Here is a 23,770-nt window from a genome sequence, read left to right as displayed (position 1 = left end):
CCTCCCTGATTAAATTTATTCCTACGTATTTTATACTTTTGGGGTTATTGTAAATGGAATTGTTTTTTTCTTTGTTTCTTTTCTTTTCTTTTTTTTTTTTTTTTTGCATTGATCATTGTTAGTGCAGGGAGATATAACTGATTTTTGTATGTTGATTTTGTATCCTGCAACTATGCTGAAAAATTTTTTTGGTTTAATCTTTTGGGTTTTCTTTTTTGCTTTTCTTCACCAAAATGACTTTTATTTGTATTTTCTACAGAAACAGTGAGTGGTAATTCATGGCACTTGGTAATTTGTCCAGACACGAAAGAAGGTATATGAAATCATTAAATGCCATTTTGAAGAGTCTTCTGTTACAAATTCAAGATAGGCCCTTTCCACAAAGTCCAGTACTGTTCCTTCAGTATTTTATAAGTGGAATTTTCTTCTACTTGTATCCATTTCCCAGGGCTTAGGGACCCATTCATATTCACCATATTTAGATCAAAGGATCGTTTCTGAAGAGATTTTTATTTTTATTGTTTTATTGCTTAAAGTATTACAAAGGGTATTACATATGTGTCCTTTTTTTCCCCCGCCCTTGACAATCCCCTGGCCTCCCCTACCCCCCAGTGTCTTATGTCCATTGGCTATGCTTATATGCATGCATACAAGTCCTTCGGTTGATCTCTTACCCCCCTCCCTCCTGACCCCCAACCCTCCCTGGCCTTCCCGCTGCAGTTTGACAATCAGTTTGAGGCAGCTCTGCCTCTGTATCTATTATCGTTCATAAGTTTATAATGGTCTTTATTATCCATGAATGAGTGAGATCATGTGGTATTTTTCCTTCATTGACTGGCTTATTTCACTTAGCATAATGCTCTCCAGATCCATCCATGCCATTGCAAATGGTAAGAGTTCCTTCTTTTTTACAGCAGCATAGTATTCCATCCTGTAGATATACCACAGTTTTCTAATTCATTCATCTACTGATGGGCACTTAGGCTGTTTCCAGATCTTAGCTATGGTGAATTGTGCTGCTAGCAGCACAATTTCTGAAGAGATCTTAATATCAAGGTAAAACGTGGTCCAAGTTCCTGAATTCCCACTTTCTTTTCACTCTTGAATATGTATCTGTGAAATCTGAAGAAGATATAATCCCATTGATTATGGAATGTGGCAACCTGCTTTCCAATATACTGAGGAACCTGCTCATTTTAAAATGAGCAGTTGGTCCATTTTGCAAGTGACTCAGAATTAATCCATTTGGTGTTTTATGATCTTCATTAATAACGATCAGATCTGTGAAATCTCTTGAGATGCACTGTGGAGTAATTCTTTTCAGAGCCAGCCCTCTTCTGTAATAAACATGTGAGTTTGGTATAACTGTGGAAAGCTGTTCACAGAGTCGTACTGTTCTACCATGAGGTCTATTTGATGTTGTAATGAGAATCTTGGGAGAAGTTTGTCTGTTGAAATAAGAAGCAAATTCATCTGTAGCTTCATCACAAGCAACCTCTTTATCATTAGGGTCTACTGTGGTTTCATCATATACTCGCTGGTTGTCAATGGTCTTGGGTAATGGAGCCTTATCACCAAGAGCCTCTCTCTCTTTTTTAAGTTTTTTCTTAGCTGCCAGCTTTTCCTTCCACTGCTACTGTTTCCACCGCGTGAACATTACATTCTCCAGCAGCGCTCTTGCGCTTCAGGTCTTTCTTTCGGTTGCCGCCAGTCTTCTCCATGGTGTTTCATGGGTTTTCTACTTATACGTTATGTTGGCTGCAAACGCAGGTCATTTTTCTTCTTCCTTTTCAATTTGGATGACTTTTATTTTTTTTCTTGCTTAATTGTTCTGGCTATTACTTCCAGTACTGTGTTGAATAGAAGTTGTGAAAGTGGGCATCTTTGTTTTTGAATAAAAAAAAAAGTATCTCATGTTAAAGGGAATGGGAATGTATACCAAACTGATTTCAGAGGAAAACTTTGAAGGTAGTAAAAAGTCAGAAGAATTTTTGTAGGGATAGTCTTAGGCACTTGGGTTGCTTTTCCCTCTCAGTATGCTCCAGCCACACACCACATTCTAGGCCACAATCATATTTGATCTAGGCCACTATTGCATTTAACACATATCCATGGATGAGCAGATGTTAATAGAAGCAGTGAAGATTTAAAGAACAAGGTGCAGGGTCCTTGCTTTCATGGAGCCCACAGTCTAGTTTGGGTGCATGTATGTATTTCTGGTGGGGAGGGATAAACTATAGTATAATCAAATAAACAATAAGGAAAATTTTGGAATTGTTCAGTTTTATAGAGAACATGCAACATGATGGTTGGACAGACTGTGGCTAGGGGATGGTTAGGGCCATCTTATTGGAAGAGATGACATTTAAGTCATGAAGTTAATGAGGGGAAGGACCCAGCCATGTGCAGACCCGGTAGCAGTGCCCTTGATAGACAAACCATAGGTGCACCAGTATATGGCAGAAACAAGTTTATTATGTTCACTATTTTTGCCTCATTATTTGTATCTCCAGAGTATTGAACTTGGTGTCTGACTTTGGTAGACACTCAAGAAATGTTTATTGAATAAGTGGGGTTGGGCGTATGGTAAACATCTTAAGATGAGATGAAATGTGCACACTTTGTTTAATTTGTTGACTAAAATTTGTTATTTCATAGACTCCTGAAAAACCTGAGGCAACAGATAAACTTCCTCAATTCTCCTTCATTTTATTTCTCCATTCCCAAGCTACAACACTGCACTGGGGATTGGAAATGAGTTGCGTGTTGGGGCTATGGCATTCACTTAATTTTTTTCTTAATTTATCTGAGCTCAGCTTTTATTCAACAAATTAAACAAATATGATTTAAGACCTACTGTCAAGCATTCAGATACAGGCCCCTTTTGGAACATAGAGAGTATTGAGGATAGAAATATTGCACAAATTATTACATAATTTATTTTTAACTATAATCATAATAAGTACTATTAAGTAAAAGTTCAATGTACTGTGGAGCATATAACTAGAGATCAAATGTAGTCCAGAAATCTAGAAAAAGTTTATTTCAGATTTGTAAAATATTATGATTGAATTAAATATTTTACAACTTCCTTTTTGGCTTTGAAATCATGTTTCCACATTCCTACTTTATTTATCTTTTCTTCTTTATTGAATTTATTGGGGTGACATTGAAATATAAGATTATATAGGTTTAAGGTGTACAATTCTATAATAGATCATCTGTATATTGTATTCACCACCCAAGCCAAGTCCCTATCACCATTTATCCTCCCCTGAACTCTCTTCTACCCCACCCCATGCCCCCTTCTCCTCTGGTAATCACATAATGTTATCTGTGTCTTTGAGGTTTATATTTTGCTTAATACCTTTCTCTTTTTTACCCAGTCCTGCAATTCACTTCCCATCAGCTGTCAGTCTGTTTTCTATCTATGAATCTGTTTCTATTTTGTTAGCTTATTTAGTTCATTAGATTCCACATATGAGTGAAATCATATGGTACTTGTCTTTCTCTGACTGGTTTATTTCACTTAGCATGATGCTCTCTGGGTCAATCCATGCTGTTGCAAAGGGTAAGAGTTCCTTCTTTTTCACTGCATAGTAGTATTCTGTTCTGTAAATTTACCACAGCATTTTATCCACTCATCCACTGCTGGACACTTGGGCTGCTTCCCAATTTGGGCTCTTGTAAATAACACTGCACTGAACATAGGAGTGTATAAATTCTTCAGAATTATTGTTTCGGGTTTCTTAAGATATATTCCCAAAAGTGTAATTGTTGCGTCATAAGGCAGTTCCATTTTTAATTTTTTGAGGTAACTCCATACTGCTTTCCACAGGGCTGCATTAATCTGCATTCACACCAACAGTGCAGCAGGGTTCCCTTTTCTTCATATCCTAGCCCCGTGGTCGGCAAACTGCGGCTCGAGAGCCACATGCGACTCTTTGAGTTTTGATATCTATTGGCCCTTTTGTGCCTGAGATTGACCATCAGACTGGCTGATTTTGTGGCTCAACCCTGACCATGACTTGTGAGTTGCTATGTAGGTGCTGATCACATGAAGCAGAATTTGCCTCAGCAGGTTTTGGTGCCTGCTGAGATCTCCCTTTGCACATGCCACTTGTGAAGCTTATTGAATCCTGCTCTGATGTTGTCTGTTGGTTCTGGGTCTTTTGGGAGGGACTCTGATGCAGGCCAATGGCTGACACTGCCTGTGCCTGCTCCTGGACAATTTGTTAGGAGCAGTTTCAATGTGACTTCTTCTGTATAAATTCTTGGTTATAAGACTTTTTATTCAGGTAGTCTTCAGTTGGTTATTCAGTATGATTGTTCTATAATTTAATTGTAATTCCTGTTTAGTCCTAGGAGGAAATGAGTGTAGCTTCCACCTACTCTATCTGCCATCTTGGATTCTCCTCCACATTCCCACTTTAAACCCTGTTTAAATCCTTATGGTGATGTCTAGGAACAGAGATGGCTGTTAGATTTATGCTATGAAACTAAATTCTTCTACAGATGACTCTGTAATAACAGGCACACAGGGATCCAGTTCAGATCCCCAATACTGTTTCCTATGAGAATGTGGATGCAGTTGTGATGTCTATATTTGTTCAACCTCGTTTTAAAACTTCCTATGCACTCATTCTTGTTGGCTTGCTTTGCCTCCTTAATTGACCTGGTAATGCAACAGCTCCAGTCTGAATACTGAAGGGATGTGACTGAGAACAATTACAGATTATTAGAGATAGAGACAAACCCGATTTTGAATTTGAAAGAATAGATTAAGAAAATTCTGATATATAATCTCTCTCTATGTATTGGTGGAGATTCAAACAGCTATAGAATAGGTCATATTTTTGGGTTCTCTTCATTCCCAGTCACACTTACATTACTACCCAGCTTCACACTAAATGGCGAACACTACATTTTTCATCCACAGAGATGGGCTCTTCAATTTCTGTTCTCCTCTAAATCCCTGAGAATGCAGCTTGGAGAGCTGTGCAGCAATTTCAGTGGAGTATATCTTCTTGGGCATTTTATCATAAAAATCAGGGAGGGAATAATACTCATCTTAATCTAACTATTCACTAATTTCTGAAACTTTCACCCAATTTTCTGATTAACCAGTGATTGAAAAGGACCATATAGAGACCTCATTGCCTCTTTAAGTTAGGTCATTTGTCCCATTGTTGGAATGGTTTTATTCAATTGCTTCTATTTATTTTCCATACTCTACTCAGACAGGTATGGAGCTGGAATGTCAGGCCATTTCACATATGGCATTGAAACAACACTGAAAGCTTCTCACCCTTGACATAGTGATGCATAAAACAAGCAACCCATCCACGCAAATTGTGCAAATAATAACTTCCTGGCAAGTTATAAAAATTCAATGAAAAGAAACAAAACAAAAATAGAAAAAAAAAATACCACAAAACGAAAATACGGAGATAAGGCATGTGGCAGAACAGCTGCAATCGATAAAAGCTACATAAACTATCAAGAAGAAGGAAGACACTCCCACCCCATACCACAACCAGATTTATAGCTTAAAACCAGCAGAGACCAGCTGGATCCAACATGGTGCCTAATTTTACCTTATGGTAACTCCTAGCCTCATTTTATGCTCATTTTAATGCATCAGCATGCTCAATGACACACCCTGTACCATCATGATCAGAAATGCAAAACCCATATAAGGACACAACATGGCTAATGGAGTTCCTCTGAGAAATCTCCATTCATTTCCCAGAGAACATTTTAAATATTCCTTCCCTTAATGAAAATCTACCCCCGATTAAATGAATCTCAGTAAAGAAAGCAAATTCCACTAAGGGGGGGCTGCTCTGTCTGTGGAGTAGCCCATTCCCTGTCTCACTGCTTCACTAATAAACTTATTTTTATTTAATTAATTAATTTATTTAAAGTTTAAAAAATTGATAAAGGGGGAAAGAGAAAGAGAGAAACATTAATTTGTTGTTCCACTTATTTATGCATTCAATGGTTGATTTTTGTATGTGTCCTGACTAGAGATCAAATCCACAACCTTGGCTTATCAGGATGATGTTCTAACCAACTGAGTTATCTTTAAACTCTATGTTGGATTGTGTTTGAATTCTTTCCTGTGTGAAGCCTCAAACCCACATTGGGTCATGGACCTTCAGTCCCTCAGGTCCCAGGACCCCCAGAATGCCTGCCTCGATACCACCTCAAAATCACTACAGAAACCTGTTTCCTTCACTGAAAATATTTCAACAGAACCTATTTCTTACTTAAGGACAGGAACCCTATATTCAGTTCTCAGAGTAGATCAAAACCATGCATGGTGAGTGCCAAGCACAGTGGTTAATGAAGCCAAGGTGAAAAAGAAAAGTCATAAGTGGCAGTAATTATGCTGAATTAGCTGCTCTTCTTGGACCAATGCTACAATAAAAAGAGAGATGCACTCGTAGGTGGGAAAGCTGGGGCAAGTGTCTTTTTGAACGCAGAAAGCTTTTCTCTCCCATTAGTAGGAGTAAAAGCATATGTTTGGAGAGAAATAATGAACTATGCTAAATATAGAACATCCCATGCAAATGCTTGTACTTAAGACTGATTGTCTAAATAATGAATGCATACAAATTATAACCATAAAAACAAGTATAGAAATATAGACAATGAATGCCTTTATAGTAAATGTATTTCAAATGTATTTCTTCATTTTATAGATATGGAAACTAAAGCTTTATGAAGCTAAGCATTTGCACCAGACTTTGAACTCGGGTTAAGTGACTCAGAATTCAGGCGTGGGATGTCCATCCCCACATCCAGTGTTGGGTGAGTAAGAGGCACTAACAGGGAGGAAAGCAGGAGGAGGTGGTGGACACTGTATCTCTCCTAAGGATAAGCTTGGGTCTGAATAAAGTGGCATCTGAGATGAAGCTTGAAGGACAAATAGAAGTAAGATGAAAAAATCAGGTCCAGGCATGGATGCATGGGACAGACTGACAGACCTGAGAGGGGAGGGGTATGGAGGGGAAGAGAAGAGATTAACCAAAGAACATATATGCATTGCCCATGGATACAGACAGCAGTGTGATGAAGACCTGGGGCTGGGTGGAGGGGGGCAAAGCAGGGGAAAATGTAATGCTGTCAACAGTAAAACAAACAAAACAATCAGTTGATGATGGGGTGCTGGCCTTCCCTCACCCCCCCCCACCTCCCACTGCCGGTAGGACCCATATGCCACTGCCTCTGAGACACTGTGTCATCGCTCGCATGGAGCACAATGCCTCCCCCAAAAGGGAGGTGATGGAATTAAACCACCCCCATCATTGGAAGATTTGGAACCTCCTGGAAAATGAGTATTGTTGGATTGCTAAGTGTTGGGAACTCTACCTTCTTCAGTGTATTAACCAATAGTCAGGCTTCAGCAGAAACCGTCCCTGCTGCACTATAGATCCTACTGAGAGCAGACTGCCTGTGCCAGATGAAAGGCTTGATGACTTTGCCAGTACCACAGACCAGCAAGCAAAATTCCCGCCTTTCTAAATGTGGGGGACAGGGGACAGTGCTGGCCTTGTGAAAGGAGCTCACAATGGACAAGGCCTAGGAACTGCCTTTTTATCTCATGTTAGAGCCTGTGATGGAATCGTTCATCTAACACATGCTTTTGAAGATAGTGGTATCACATATGTTGAAAAAGTATAGATCCTGCTGAGATACAGAAAAATACATAAAGAGCTCCAGTTAAAAATGAAGAAATTATAGGGTATAGATAAACTAGAAAAAGTGGCTATGAGAGAATGAGGTAAAAATAACTAAAACCTGAATGACGACATAATGTGAAAAGTTAAGTCCCGGGTTATAGATAAAAAGAAACCTGTTCACTTCTATTATGATTGGAATGACAAAGAGACTGAACACTTATTATTGACTTCAACACCAATGGTATACTTGGTTAATCTTTCTGAGCAAAACTACATTAGAAGGGAAAAAATGGTTGATAAAAACTAAAGAGTTTTTTACTGACCAGTGTGGCTCAGTTAGTTGAGCATCATCCAGTGCACCAAAAGGTTGCTGGTCAAAGCACAGGCCCAAATTGAGTTGTGATATGGAGGGCAACCACTTTATGTTTCTTTCTGACATCCACGTTTCTCTCTCTCTCTTCTCCCTCTCCCTTCTTCTCTCTCTAAAATCAATAAAAACATTTAAAAAAATTAAAGAGTTTGTGAACAGGTATGCCCCACGTACCTTGGTTATTCCTTCCAATGGAGCCTTGGAACTCAAGTTGCAAGAGTTGAGTGCTGAGGAGAGACAGAGGTGTCTGCAAGAGAACATGACACAGAGCACTTTGCCAAAGATCGTTAAGGCCGGGTTTGCAGCACTCCAGCTAGAACACTTTTCCCCTGCAGCCGGATGAAGTGCATGCATGGACTCAGAAAGGAATGAACGCTCCTCAAGCTGCAGGGAAGATCCACACAGATTTTGTAAAAGGATTCATTTGGGCTCAAGTAATGAAATACGAAGATTTTAAAGAGGAAGGTTCTGAAAATGCAGTCCAGGCTGCTGAAAAGTACAGACAGCGAGAGAGAAGTTATATTGCTAGAGATGGAGATAGCATTTTCTTCAAATTTAATATACCTCAGCAACGGAAGGAGAAATACATTTTAGTTATTACTCAGATAAATGTACAATTTCCAAAAGGCATATGCTTTTTTAAAATTAAAATTTCTGAAAACTGAAGGGATAAAGTTGGGGGGATGGGGATCTTCTACAAACAGAATTAGTTTTATTTGTTTTAAAATTAAAATGCTGTGTACCTCCAATGAAATGCAAGTTCCCCAAGGTGAACAGCTTTACTTTTCACGTGATTAAGACCCTACTCCAAATTGTAGAAGCTTTTCAGGAACCATATCCTTCTCTTGCTACTTCATTCATCTCCATCATGTATGCCAGGCCTGACACATTTGAGTGTGGACAATGTGGTTGCTCCTTTTTGAATCTACAGGTAATGGCATGGTTTATAGTACTCCAGATGTCTACCCTCAATAAAACATTTGACAATAATAAAGAGGCGAGAGTAGGGGTTAGCAGGCAGGAAAAGATGCTCTAGTCAGAGGGAACGGTATGTCCATATCGATGGAGTACCGTGAGGATGGGGGTGGAGGGGAGTGATAGGACAAACTGTACTTTCCAAAGACAGCTGCAGCAACATCTCCTGCCCTACGTGCTCTTCTGCCACCTTGCCACCCACACCCTGTCACCAGGTAGAGTTGCATCCTCTCTTTTTGAATATGGGTGGGCTTGTGATTTGCTTGTCACAAATATGAAGTGATGGAAGTGACACTGAGTGCTTCCTGTGGAGAGGTCATAAAAGGGGACGTGGCTTCTGCATTGTTAGCTGGGACATCCACCTTAGGAGCCCTGAGCTTCCAGGTGAGACGTCTAATGACGCTGAGGTTGCCATGCTGTGAGGAAGTCTAGGACACATGGAACAGCCATTTGTAGGTATTTTGGCTGACAGACTCAGATGAAGTTCCAGCCAACAGACATGTGACAGTCACAGACGTCAACCATAAGCCATGTGAGTGGAGGTATTTCTAGTCTCCATTAGCCAAATCATTCCAGGCTTGAAGTCATCTCAGCTGAGGCCCCAGACATCATACAGCAGAAACAACTGTCTTTATTGTGTCCTGAATTTCTGACCCAACCAATGGCTGTTTTATGCCGCTAGCATGTGGGATGACTTGCTGTGCAACTGTAGTAATTAGAACAGATGGTTGTATTGTGCAAGCAGTTGACTAAATATGTCTGGAGTTCAGGAGAAAGATGCAGGCTGAAAATTTAGCCCTCGGAGTAAGTTTCGCTGAAGCCTTAAGAAGACGTGGGGTAATCCAGAGGGGTGTGTAGAAATAAAAGAGGTTTAACAATGTAACCTCGGGGCATATAAATATTGAAGAGGCAGAAAAGGGGCAAGGAACAAGAAAGAGACCATGAAGGATCAAAATTGGGAGGGAGGGTTATCAAGGAAAGCAATGGATGGGAATGTTTTATGAAATAGAGACCAACACTCAGATGCTGCAGAGAGAGCACTGGAAATGTGACCCTGGTTTGGACAATAGACAGGTGCCCTTGTCCAGACCAGTTTCAGGAAGAAGCGAGGATGAAGGACAGACGGAGTGTGGCAAAGAGTAAGTGCCTTGCATAGTAGGTGCTTAATAAATATTTGTTGAATGAATGAATCTGAGATGAGGCAGGTTGGTTACAGAGGGAAGAACAAAGAGAGAGATGGCAGAAGTAGCCAGGGAGTCTTGGTGAGAGGTGGGGGTGGGGAAGGAAGAGATTTTAGCATTTGTTGGGGGAGACTGCAGCTCACTTCTCTTCCAGCAGCTGTCCTCGCTGCCCTTGGCCCACACCCACATCTGGCGTGGACTTGTGCAGAGCCCACCACATATAATCCGCAGTGTCCAGAGCTGCTGTAAAGTTCCAGCCTTGGGACTTTTTCAGCACATCCCAACACTGCCTGGATGACAGTGACCTGGGTGAGTTGCCAACACTTCCCAGAACATGCAAGGGCTTTGTTTAATAAGAGGGCAGGGGCTGAGAAGGAGAAAGTAGTCAGCCAACTATAAAACATGGTCGCAAACTGTGGGCTAATATACAAGTGCCATGGAAAAAGTTAAGAACAATATTTTCTATTCTGACAGCACCTTCTTTCTTCCAAAAGCACATAACACTCTATAACTCAGATGTGTTTCCTGAGTCACCCAACGCAGCGCAAACATGCCACTTCCTTTGCGAGCATACTAGAGGATCAGGAGGAGGGAGGCGGGATAACGCTTTCAAACATTTTAACCTTCAGATTTTTTAACTTAAAACCAAGTTTAGCCCTAACCGGTTTGGCTCAGTGGATAGAGTGTCGGCCTGTGGACTGAAAGGTCCCAAGTTTGATTCGGTCAAGGGCATGTACCTTGTTTGTGGGCACATCCCCAGTAGAGGGTGTGCAGGAGGCAGCTGATCGATGTTTCTCTATCATCGATGTTTCTAACTCTCTATCCCTCTCCCTTCCTCTCTGTAAAAAAAAACCACAATCAATAAAATATATTTAAGACAAACAAACAAACAAAAAACCAAGGTTAGAACCAAGCACATTGCTGTTCTGTTTTGCTAAATAATAGGTTGGCTTCTTTATTTTTTAGTTTCTGTTTTACATTATGAATTTAAGCTACTTTTGAGGTCAATTTGCTTGCCACAGACTTTTGACAGGCGACTTAAGGATGAATTATGCCAAAAACTTGATAGTTGGTGAGGAGACTCCTTGTCTAAATATACATTACAATAAAGAATTAAAGGAATAGTATTTTAATTCTATTCTCTGATTCTCTATTGGGCTGGGGTCTGTCTGGAGCTAGAGAAATTCTAGGTCAATGGAAAATTATGATTGCTCAAAGAAAGTTAGGAAAATGAGTAAATGATGGATCTTTGTCAAATAACATGCCTAAGAGGCCAACTTAGACTAACCAGGACAATAAAAATTCCCTTAAAATGATCATTGAATACTCCTGCCTTCTCCTTCTTGCCAAATACTGCACAGGGATCGATTCCTCTAAGCTTTTATATTCCAAACCAGCTTTATATGAGAAAGAGAATCTTTATTACTATCATAGAATCAACTTGTTTCAAAGAAAAATCAGGCTTTGAGTCTTCTCCATGCACTGAGACCTTATTTCCAGATGAAAGCCTGAAACTAGTGTACTCTTATGATGCCACTGAAGCTAAGTAAAGAAATTGCCATGAGCATGCCGTTTCTCCTGCCAAATCATCACGAGACAAAAATGTTTCTAATTTCTCTTCTCCTCCTCTCTCTGAATTTGTTATTAACCAAAAGAACATAAAAATGCTTCAGAACACTTTTTCATTCTTAACAGGTGTTAGTGTTCAAAAACCATATTAGCCAATGGCTTCACTCAAGAGGAATGTTAAAGTCAAGTCTAGGAGTCATTGCAGTGGCCTCCTCCACAGACACATTGAGTCCAAGAATGGTCTCCTTAAGATGGACTCCCAGTGATTTAGACTCCAGTGTGTGTGTGTGTATCAGTATGCTTTCAGGGCACCACTGGTGAAGACCTTATTCCATCTTCAAGCCGTGTGATGGTTAAATGTGTTAACTTGATTGGACTACAGGGTGCTTAGATGCTTGGTTAAACATCATTTTGGAATGTGTCTGTAAGAGTGTTCATGGGTTAACATTTGAATCAATAGACTGAATAAAGTACATCATCATCCTCAATATGGATGGGCCTCATCCAATCCACTGAAGACCTGAATAGAACCAAAGGCTGAGCAAGACAGGATTCACTCTCTCTGCCTGATGGTCGAGGACATTGCTCTTCTGCCTTTGGGCTGGGACTCAAATGGGAACTGAAACCATCAGGTTTTATGGTCTCAGGCCTTTATACTGCAGATCTTGGGAATTCTCAGCCTCTGTAATTATGTGAAACAATTCATTTGAATGAATGACTGAATAAAATAAGTAAGTAAATATATATCTCCTATTGGTTTTGTTTCTCTAGAGAACCCTGACTGATAAAGGCCTTTTATCATGCTTTTCCCAGTCCCAGTGTTCAGGCTGCAACAATAGATGGGGATCCTGGCAACTTTATGGTATTTGGAACTGTGACCCAAAGTTTCACACGCAGCACTGAGTGGGGGCTTCACTCTTCTCACTCAGATGGTTACAATGGGGATGGCCATCATGTGGTAGCATGAACATTTCCCCTCCCCACCCCAGTCTTCCTTGGGTGTTTGATTTAAAAGCTTATTGATAGGAATTCCTTGTTTAGAGAAAATAAAATTATAGAGGTGAAAAACAAATTGTTCTCCAAAGCATCATTTAATTACTATCTTGGTTCAATTGTATAGTTTTCCACTTATTTATTCTTTTTAATACTAATATGTCCAGCTGTTCACCTGCGTCCAGGTTATGTTAGTGCTAATTAGCAACTCAACTTGAAGAAGGTCTGAGACATGGAAAGGAGTGAAAGTAATAGCAGTTCATGCTACAACTTCCCTTCTTTCCGGTTTGATGGAAGTATGCCTAAGGTTCAGAAATTATATCTTGTTTTTTGGTGACTTTTACCGGGGGTGGGGAAGAATGGAACATGCTATCAGTTTCCATTCCTATGGGCTCACAATTCGGGAGGCATGTATGTCTGCAAGTTTATTAAATTGGCAACTGGTAATTTTGCATATCCAAGAAGAGCTTGGGAAGGATACATTTTAAACATATGACTCAGACACTCAAATGTTTGCTTAAAATTTACTTGGGACATATGAAATATTTTCCCAAGAAAATTAGACTGACATAGAATGATGCAGTAGAAGTAACTTAAAATGAGCAATTAGGAGGATTGGGCAGCAGGCGTAATTTTGCTGCATATTTACTGTATGATCTTGGGCACATCACTTCACTGCTCTGGGCCCCAATTGTCCTGATGTTATATGAATAAAATGAGGAGATGCCTGTTTTTCAAACTGTGTCATCCTCATCTCTGCTGCAGAGATGAGGCTAATCTAAGCGGGGGAGCTTCTAGTCCCTGCTTCAACCAGAGAAGCTCCATTTTCATATATTTCATATACACGTGGCGCTTACATGCAATATTTCATTTGAAGAGAAGTGTTCAGACAGATCCAAGATGGGACTGGCGTAAATGGAAGTTGCACTCAACTCCTCCCAAGGATCAAACTGGGTGGCTGCAGAAGGGAGGGGGGTCGATGAAAAAGGTGAAAGGGTTGAGAAATACAAATTGATAGTTCCAAATAGTCACGGGGATGGGAAAATACAGCATATATAATGTAGTCAAAAATCTATAATAATAAAAGCATAATATGTTAAGTAGACCAGACGTCCTTCCAGACATCCTTCCGTCCTTTTGGACGAAGCCAGGGCAGTGAGGGGAGCCTGGGTCCCGGGTGCCAGAGGGAAGCCGGTGCTGGCAACTGGGGGAAGGAAGGCCTACTCTTGCACGAATTTTGTGCATCGGGCCTCTAGTATTGTAATAACTATGCATGGTGCCCGGTGGGTACTGTAAATAGTGGCAGAACACGTTATAAAGTACATGATTGTCTCTATTGAGGTACACCTGAAACTAACACAAAATAACATTGAATGCAAACTGTAATTAAAAACAAAACTAAACACATTCTATATTAAAGTATTTCAGTATTTCAAACAAAAAATGAATAATAAAATGATTCTTCTCAGGTTGCATACTTTTTTCAGTGCTGTTCACCAGGAGGGTAATTCCTGATTTGTCCATGGAGGGGAGGAGACATACATAAGTATTTACAAGTAGCTATATTTTTATTTGTGTGCTCATTCACCATCTTTTTTTCACTTATTCACTCTACTCCCACTTAATTCCCTCTCTAGGAATCACCATTGCCACTTTAAAAATGTCTGTAAAACATGCTCAAAGTCACTAATCATCCGAGAGATACAAATCAAAACAACAATGAGGTTCCATCTCACACATGTCAGACTGGCTATCATCAACAAATCAACAAACGACAAGTGCTGGAGAGGATGTGGAGAAAAAGGAACACTCATGCACTGCTGGTGGGAATGCAGACTGGTGCAGCCACTATGGAAGACAGTATGGAGTTTCCTCAAAAAACTAAAAATGGAACTCCCATTTGACCCTGTGATCCCACTTCTGGGAATATATCCCAAGAAACCAGAAACACCAATCAGAAAGGATATGTGCACCCATATGTTCATAGCAGCACAATTCACCATAGCTAAGATCTGGAAACAGCCTAAGTGCCCATCAGTAGATGAATGGATTAGGAAACTGTGGTACATCTACACGATGGAATACTATGCTGCTGTAAAAAAGAAGGAACTCTTACCATTTGCAATGGCATGGATGGAACTGGAGAGCATTATGCTAAGTGAAATAAGCCAGTCAATGAAGGAAAAATACCACATGATCTCACTCATTCATGGATAATAAAGACCATTATAAACTTATGAACAATAATAGAAACAGAGGCAGAGCTGCCTCAAACAGATTGTCAAACTGCAGCGGGAAAGCCGGGGAGGGTTGGGGGGCAGGAGGGAGGGGGGTAAGAGATCAACCGAAGGACTTGTATGCATGCATATAAGCATAACCAATGGACATAAGACACTGGGGGGTAGGGGAGGCCAGGGGATTGTCAAGGGCGGGGGAAAAAAAAGGACACATATGTAATACCCTTTGTAATACTTTAAGCAATAAAACAATAAAAAAAGTCTGTAAGAAATAAATGATTAATTTTGTGATAATTGTTCTTCATGGCTTTTCCCTTCCCATTTTCTTTCTTAAATGTTTGATTTTATTTTGGGCTATTTCAAGTTTCCAGAGTAGATATTGTTCCATTTAGAAAAAACATGCCAAATATTCCCAAGTCAAAGATTAATGTTTTGTTCTTTTCTCACTGTTTGCCATGCTTGTTAGTACAAATAGGAGACATTTCACTGAAACTTCACCTGAGGAACTAAAATCATATTTTGTATACATTCTCTCACTATGGTTAGCTCAGCATCTTCATGAGCTTTCTCTTCCCCAGGTGCAGTTGAAGTGCTGGATCTTACTGAAAAGCAGAAATCTAAACCTTGTCTTGTCTGACTATTTTTTTTGCCGTAAAAATACTTTATGATGTTTTAACAAATACAGATTATTTCATCCTTGGTATTTCAACCAGTCTTAATTCTATTTGACTTCGATTCTTTTAATGTATAAACAGTCTGTTAAAGAAATGGGCCGCCCGGCCAGTGTGGCTCAGTAGTTGAGCATCAAACCGTGAACCAACAGGTCACCAGTTTGATTCCTGATCAGGGCACATGCCCAGGTTGCAGGCTCAATCCCCAGTAGGAGGCGTGCAGGAGGCAGCTGATTGACTCTCATCGAAATTTCTATCTCTTTATCCCTCTCCCTTCCTCTCTCTCTCAAGTCAATAAAATAAAATACAATACAAAAGAAACGGGCCATTTTTTAGGCTACATAATGCCAGGTCTGGGTTTTCAAAAAGTGCCTTGAGATATGTACTGCCAGATGACACTCTTACCTAAAAAGTAAGAATTAATTTGTTTCTTCTTATTGTTGTTATTTTTTTTTTCAATGCATGCAAGGAGAAACTCATAAGAAAAATCTCATAAGAAACTCTCCAGTCTTTTAAATAATTTTCATTTTCACTGCCAAGATTCAATGATGCTGCACAGCACTAAGTGGGAAAAGTCCTACCCACAGCTACAGAGTCAGCTTCTATCTGCATTGAGTAAAGTCGTTCGAGCTCTGTGCCATACCCCATGAAGATAGTTACATAGCAAGCACGTAGTCAAGCATGGCTACTGATAAGCCCTTTCATTTCTATGAACTTCTCACTTCCCAATCTCTCAACCATGTCACTTTGCTCAGAAGCAGCGGAAAGCAGTTTTATTTGTAAAGGCCACTCCTCAGCAAAATCCATCTAAGGCAGTGATTTTCAACCTTGTTCATGTCATGGCACACACAGGCTAATAACTACAATTCTGCAAAAAAATGTCATATTTTTTGCCGGACCAAAAGAAGGTATTCTTTTGTTTGACTTACTAAAACAAAAGTAATTATCTACCCTTTTTGTTCCGAAGTGACTTTTTAAAATCAGGTGCCTATACTTGTATATAAGGATTTGGGTTCCAAGAATTAACCAATCAGCCAGGCTGGTGTTGATCAGTGGTCGGGCATCTACCCATGAACCAGGAAGTCACTGTTCAACTCCTGGTCAGGGCCTATGCCTGGGTTATGGGCTCAGTCTCTGGTAATGTGTGGGGAGGGAGCCAATCAATGATTCTCTCTCATCATTGATGTTTCTATCTCTCCCTCTCCCTTCCTGTCTCTGAAATCAATAAAAACATATTTTTTTAAAAAGTATCAACCAATCAGATGCAACCTTATTATCCACTTAACTAATAAAGTGCAACTCTTTTGTATGCCCTATATACTTATGGTTCAAGACAGGGGATTCACGCTGGATGACTATTGTTGTATAGGCTGTTGTCACTTTTTTATATGACAATCTAAAGGAAGACAATCTAAAGTTAGTGGCCCCTGATTAAATAGTAACTTTTTAAAAATTCTTATGGCACACCAGTTGAAAGTCGCTGATCTAAGGGAAAGCCCTTCCACTGTACATCTATCTTTACATTTATCTATCTATCTATCTATCTATCTATCTATCTATCATCTATCATCTATCATCTATCATCTATCTATCCAACATCTGGCATTTCCTCACTCTGCTGTAAGCCCCAGGAGCACAGGGACTGAGTTTACTTACCTCTGTGTGTCCCACAGCAATCAACCAGGAAATCAGGTAATTTTTGAAAAATTGAATTGTGTAGTAATTCATTTCATTTTCCCACATGGCTAAAGACCAAAGTCCAAGGTACAGAGACATAGCCAGTAGACTCTAAACCCAATTGTCACCATTTCTAACTGATAAATTAAAATAGATATATCCTCAAGATACCATAGCAATAACAACAAAGTACCATTTATACGGTGCTACACATTTTTAAAAAGCATGACAACAGACTTTATCATTTTAACTTTTTAACGTGGTGTGAGCATCACCCTGTTCATCTTACACATGGGGAATCTGTGGCTCAGAAAGATGAAGCAGCTGCTCTTGGAATACACAGCTAGTGATACTGAAGTCAGGTTAGATGCAGATGAAATGTTCTTGCAACACGATGCCCTAAATGAGCTAAGGGAAAACAGTTGTTTCCTGTATGATCCCAAGTACTATGTATTGTCATAATACATACTTTGAATAATTATTAATTCCAATGGTTAAATTTGAAAAGAAATAAACATCATTTGAGCTATTGATTGGGATAACACACACACACACACACACACACACACACACATCTATATGTCTATGATGAATTACTGCCAAGGGAAAGCAAAATGTTATCTCAAAAATAGATAGATAACTGAAACAAAAACGGGCTATCAGCTATTTCTGTTTTCCACCTCATGTAGATGAATGGATGCACCAATAAATTCCTTTGTGATTTTGTTTACAAGTAATTTATTGGTTAATGGTCATTTACAGTATTTTAATCCTGACCAGTTGTTCTAACGGCACCAAACTACGCTGTGAGCATAGACGTTTGTGTGGAATCTGTGGCTTTTCAATAATTCTTCATTCATGAATATCCCTCTGACAACAACGTAAGACTCGCCACATTGCAGCCTTCCTACCCTCTGTCCCATTTCCCTCTGTTGCGAGTTTTCTAGTACTTGCAGCAAATAAAACCAGATTGAGAGAGCTTTGGAGTTTAGAAGTATCTGGCGAGCCTAGATTCCTGGAATCTGGGTCACATGGCTGCATAAGAATTACAAATTCCAAATTTCTATTAGGACAAAACATGCAATCTCTGAAGAGGAGATTTGTTCTTTTGGCCTTCAAGAAATAAGTTGTTACCAAAAAAATTAGACCAGTGGCTACTAAAAAAGGGAAGACATAGATAAGTAAAAAAAACTTAATCCAAGAGAAGAGAAGTTAACCCTAGCCACCCCCCAACACTCCCTAGTAGTAGAGTTTTGGCTGTGATGTCATGATGTCTATTACTATGACAAAGTTTAATTGAATTTACTGTTTTTTTCAATTATGTCCCTTCAGTTTTGGCACCAGTAGACTAAATTAAATGGTTAGTTGACTGAATTTTTAACTGAGCCTGAACTTGATTTTTTTCCTGAAAGTTTAGGAAAAATTTTTATTTTCATATAGTCCCATTTGTTTATTTTCTTCTTAGTTTCCATTGCCCTAGGAGCTGTATCGGTAAAGATATTGTTATGACAAATATCTGCTATTTTGTTGCTTATGGCTTCTTCTAAGATTTTTAGGACTATATCCCAAAAAAACAGAAACACCGATCAGAAAGGCTATATGTACCCCTATGTTCATAGCAGCACAATTTACCATAGCTAAGATCTGGAAACAGCCTAAGTGCCCATCAGCAGATGAGTGGATTAAAAAAACTGTGGTACATCTACACAATGGAATACTACACTGCTGTAAAAAGGAAGGAACTCTTACCATTTGCAACAGTATGGATGGAACTGGAGAGCATTATGCTAAGCGAAATAAGCCCGTCAGAGAAAGATAAATATCATATGATCTCACTCATTTGTGGAATATAATGAACAACATAAATTGATGAACAAAAGTAGAACCAGAGTCATAGAAGCATGGAACAGACTGTCCAACCTATGAGGGAAGGCAGGGTGTGAGGGGGTAAGAGATCAACTAAAGGACTTGTATGCATGCATATGAGCATATCCAGTAGACACAGATGGGGTGGGGGTGGTGGTGAGGGCGTGTGCAGGGGGTTGGGGCCAGCCAGGAAGAGGCCAGTGGCGGGGGTGGGGTGGGGGAGAGGAGACTTATGTAATACATTAAACAATAAAGAATTTAAATTAAAAAATAAAATAAATAAAAGTCTAGGGAAGAAATGTAGTGGGAGAATGGGTCTGGTGAAGACCTCCCCGGGGTGACCTGGCTTGTTTTGGTTCCAACAAAAGGACAAATCCTTTCTTCAGCCACTTCTTCCATAAAACAACACTCTCCTTCCTCCATGTGATCTACACTCTCTGCTCTAGAGAGTTAATCTCTGTAAAGGTTTCCCCTGCTAGAACTGCCCCTGGTGCTCTACTGCCCCCAGAATAAAACCAAATTCCTTCACAGAGTATTTCAGACTCCTCACGACCAGGGCTCAACTTACCTTCCAGCCTGACTCTTCCCCTCCTACTAGTACATTCATGTTCCAGAGAGAATAATTAGTTCTTCTCCACACAGGCATCCCCAACCCTCCACACACCATGTGTCTCTGTGCCTTTGCAATATTGTTCATTCTGTCTGAAAATACCATCCTTCCCATCTCTGTATTTCTAGATTCCACCTCTTCAAGTTCCAGCTAGAGCATCTCTCAATGACTGAAGCCTTTCCTGATTCTCAGGCTCACACTAACCCACCTACCCACCTGTAAGCTGGAAGTTCTATGCCTCCTCTGGGACCTGTTATTTATGTACATGTTTTATCTTTCTGCACTGGCTCTCTCTCTTTGCACCTCCCAGCCTGCACTCAGATGCATTCTCTGCTTTCTATACTCTGTTCCATGCTCTTGGATGCTGATCCTTAAACACTTTGTCAGTTGGCTCCCTTATCTGTAAGTGTCCATTTGATTTCAGCCCATGGGGGCACCAACAGGCATATCAAGGTTGGGGACAGTGGCCCTTCTCCCTCCCTCCCTGTTTGAGCACTACATCCCTGCAGGAGCTGCCTTCCTCCTATATTACAGCTTCTGCCAAATGGCCCTTCTTCTACTTCAGCTCTCACCAGGCTCCAGTTACACTCTTCTCCACTCACTTCTTTATCCACAGAGCCAGTAATGGCTTATACTTGTTGCCAGTGCCTGGGTGCCCAGCAGCTCCCATTTATTCCTCATATGTAGTCCCTTCATTAAAGTCTTCTCATGTTCCATCTAGAGTGAGTTGGATTTTCTAATGGGACCTGAGTGATAAACTCGCTCACAAGATATTCATCCTGAAGGCATTGTTTGCATGGCACAGGGAAGGGCCTGGGAGTTGAGGCATTTTTCAGTTGAGGTTCAGCTCTGCCTCCCACCAGCTGTGGAATGTTAGACACTCACCTTTTGCTCCCGCTTCAGAATATGTGAAATGGTTGTTTTGGGGATCAAATAAGATCCTAAGTGGGAAAGCACTTTGCATGTCTTTGTTCAGGATTCAGTGTTATTCTAATGCATCTTTTAATCCTCTCCAATGTATTAAATGCTTAATAAATGAGCTCTTTCATATAGACCTGTTGGATGAGTGCATGGAACAGATTGTCTTCCATTTTCTCAGAGTCCGCTATCCAGATGTGTAGAAACAGAGGGACCATGCATGAAGGATTCGGAGTGGTAGAAGACCAACATGTAACACATATAGTCAGCAGATAACACAGATAGGAGGGTTTCTGGCTAAGATCTATTTTGTTCAAATATTCTACAGTCATACTGATTTTTAACCTATTTGTTCTAATAATTACTGAGAAAGAAGTGTTGCCTAGTTACATTTTGAACTCCAAACAAATGGTGGAGGAAGTGATAGAAAGGAGAGACATTGGAATGTTGACTTGGGACCTGGGGTCAACGAATGAGGCTGTGGAGAAGACTTAGCCTTCACCCAAACCTTGAAAACAGCTGCATTCACTGGGGAAACGCTGTTGCTTTCCACAGACACCTCTCAGCTACCTTATCCCAGTTCTTGAGTCATCAGCATTTCTAGCTGCTTTTATCTGAAGAGAGAATAAGAGAGGAACCTTTCTCCATGAGCATGCAGAGCAAACTGGAAAGCTGGTACTAGATCTGCATTGGGTTTAAAAGGGGAATTTGGGAACCACTGGGAATAGAGAATTTTCATCAGAATTTGGGGTATGGTGGATTGAATGGTAACCCCCCAAAAGATATGTTCATGGCCTATTACCTAGACACTGTGCATGTTACCTTATTTGAAAAAGGATCCTAAATTTTGTTCAGGATCTTGAGATGAGATCGTCCTGGATTACCTGTGTGGATCCTAAATCCAATGACAGTGCCCTTATGAAAGACAAGGCAAGAACAAATACATGAAGAGCAGGAGGCACATAGTCAAAGATTGGAAGCCAAAGAATGCCAGCAGCCACAAAAGCTGGAAGAGCAAGGAAGGGTTCTCTCCAGACCTCCGGAGGAGGCGAGGCCCTGCTGACATCTTGCTTTTGGACTTGTGGCCTCCACAACTGTGAGAATATTTCTGCTGTTTTGAGCCACCAGGTTTGTAGTAGTCTGCTAGCAAGTGTAGGAAAGTAATAAATAGGTGTTTTCAAAAATTCCAGAGGAAAATCAACTTTAGGTCAGTGTCCTGAGTGGGGCTAGGTGTATTGGAACAATTTAGACCACGAAAAGTGACAATGCGACTTCCAGAAACTCAAGATAGTCACTTGCCTCCCTCACACAGGAGAGAGCTGTCACCCCAGTTCCCTCAGCGCAGAAGAACATCAAAGTGATGCAAAGGGTGCAGGGAACAGAGGCCAGCACACCGCACACAGCACTGCCATGGCTCTGAGAGAAACGACGGTTCTGTCATTTGGTAAAGGCGACTTTACAGGTCACTGATTTGAACGTTTCATTGTAAAATAAAGAGGCTTCTGACCTAAATGGCCCTGCTAAAAAGAGCTGAAATGAGAGGAATGCCTGAGGTAAGGGGCCAAAAATAAAGCAGTCCGTAAGGCATTCATAGGGGAGAGCCTCAGAAACCCGGAAAACTCTGTTCAAGGGCAGGAAGTGTCAGAATAGTGCCAGGAAGGGCTAGAGCCAAGGAAAGTTGGCAATTTCACATTTGTTTGGAAAAAAAAATATCCCAAACACATTTCATGTGAATATAAGGTGCTTATTGCCTTGGAATCACTACAGTTTCTATCCATTGTTTACACCTCCTCACTCTCCCTTTCACAAGCCAAAGATAATGCCTAAGAAAATTTATTGCGCCTCCCTCTACAATCATTTATCTCTAGAGAACCTCAAATATTTCTTTGATTGTATAGCAATGCTCGGTAACAAATCTTGTCCATCAGTTGAGCCTCTTCTATTAAGACTTCTTAGAGTTGACCAACTCATGAAGAGAGGCCTTTACCCTCTTTCTTCCTTTCCTTCACTTCAAAATTCTTGGTCTGAATTCATAATCTCAACATTATTTTTGTTGTGTTCTTACTATGAAGCACAATGGACAAAAATGATAGCTTCTAAAGGTACATTGGGAGTGAGGTCAGTGAATCTGATTCCCACCTATAGGAGACTGAATGAATCAGGTGAGGTCCCAGAGACCAAGACTGCTTTTAAGTACGTAGAGTGCCCACCCAGAAGTGGACCCAAGTGAAAGCTAATGTGAAACTCTACCCAAGAGAAGAATGGATGATTGACAGCCAGAAAAGATATTTTGGGTTTTTGATCTGAGAGCTGAGAGCCAACCAAGGGTTCATGGGCCAAGTGAGGGCCTGGGAAGGCTAGGCACTTGAAGCAAGTGGTAAATAGAGCATATAGGACTCATATAGTAGATTAGCTCAACTTAAATGAGCAGACTCAGAACAAATAGAAACACTTAGGCAGTATGCTATTCTTTGTGTCTGAGCCCCGCCCCACCAGAAATGGTGCTCATCAGAGCACCTGCTATAGCAAAAATTGATTAAATGACATTAGTTGACTTTTAAACATTAAACAATAATGCCTGGTCTTGGGACTTCAATAATTAAATTCATTTTAATTCTTTGGTAATTGATAATCTGTATGATAAAATTTAGTTAAGGACAGAATTTCTGGCCCCACATTCATCAGAACTACCTAAGTCACACCTTTACTTTTCATGCCAATCTTTGTGTCTATTGATTGTTATTTTCACAAATAACAATCAATAGACACAAAAGTTCTTTAAAAGTTCTTTTCATTTCACTTTTTATATTGATTCTCTTTGAACTCTTACATGCCTAAGTAATGGTCAGGGAATCTTGGCTGATTTTGAACAAAGTCTCAGACTTCTAGACAAAAATGCTTTGTGTAACACTAAAGAATTCCTTTACTATTGGTATTGTCACCTTTGCCATATGTTCTGACCATGATTTTGTGAGTATCTTTGAAATGTGAGCACCTCTGACATATCAGAAAAAC

The 23,770-nt window shown here is 40.2% G+C and overlaps 2 pseudogenes across 2 annotated transcripts; one reads left to right on the top strand and one right to left on the bottom strand.

Annotated features, from left to right (window-relative positions):
• Window positions 1-408: 408 nt before the first annotated feature.
• On the bottom strand, window positions 409-1,657 carry LOC308525642 (ribosome production factor 1-like; annotated as a pseudogene). The gene is made up of 2 exons: window positions 1,030-1,657; window positions 409-497 (listed from the first exon to the last, which is right to left on the bottom strand). The product of its transcript is annotated as a ribosome production factor 1-like (transcript).
• A 5,399-nt stretch (window positions 1,658-7,056) lies between these two features.
• Window positions 7,057-8,723, top strand: LOC308525560 (obg-like ATPase 1; annotated as a pseudogene). The gene is made up of 3 exons: window positions 7,057-7,137; window positions 7,284-8,013; window positions 8,218-8,723. The product of its transcript is annotated as an obg-like ATPase 1 (transcript).
• Window positions 8,724-23,770: the final 15,047 nt, after the last annotated feature.

Source organism: Myotis nattereri, assembly GCF_964212035.1.
Source record: "Myotis nattereri genome assembly, chromosome: 9".
Lineage (NCBI taxonomy): Eukaryota > Metazoa > Chordata > Mammalia > Chiroptera > Vespertilionidae > Myotis > Myotis nattereri.
The sequence above is the reverse complement of the archived record's forward strand: the minus strand, read 5'-3'. Positions and strand labels throughout refer to the sequence as shown.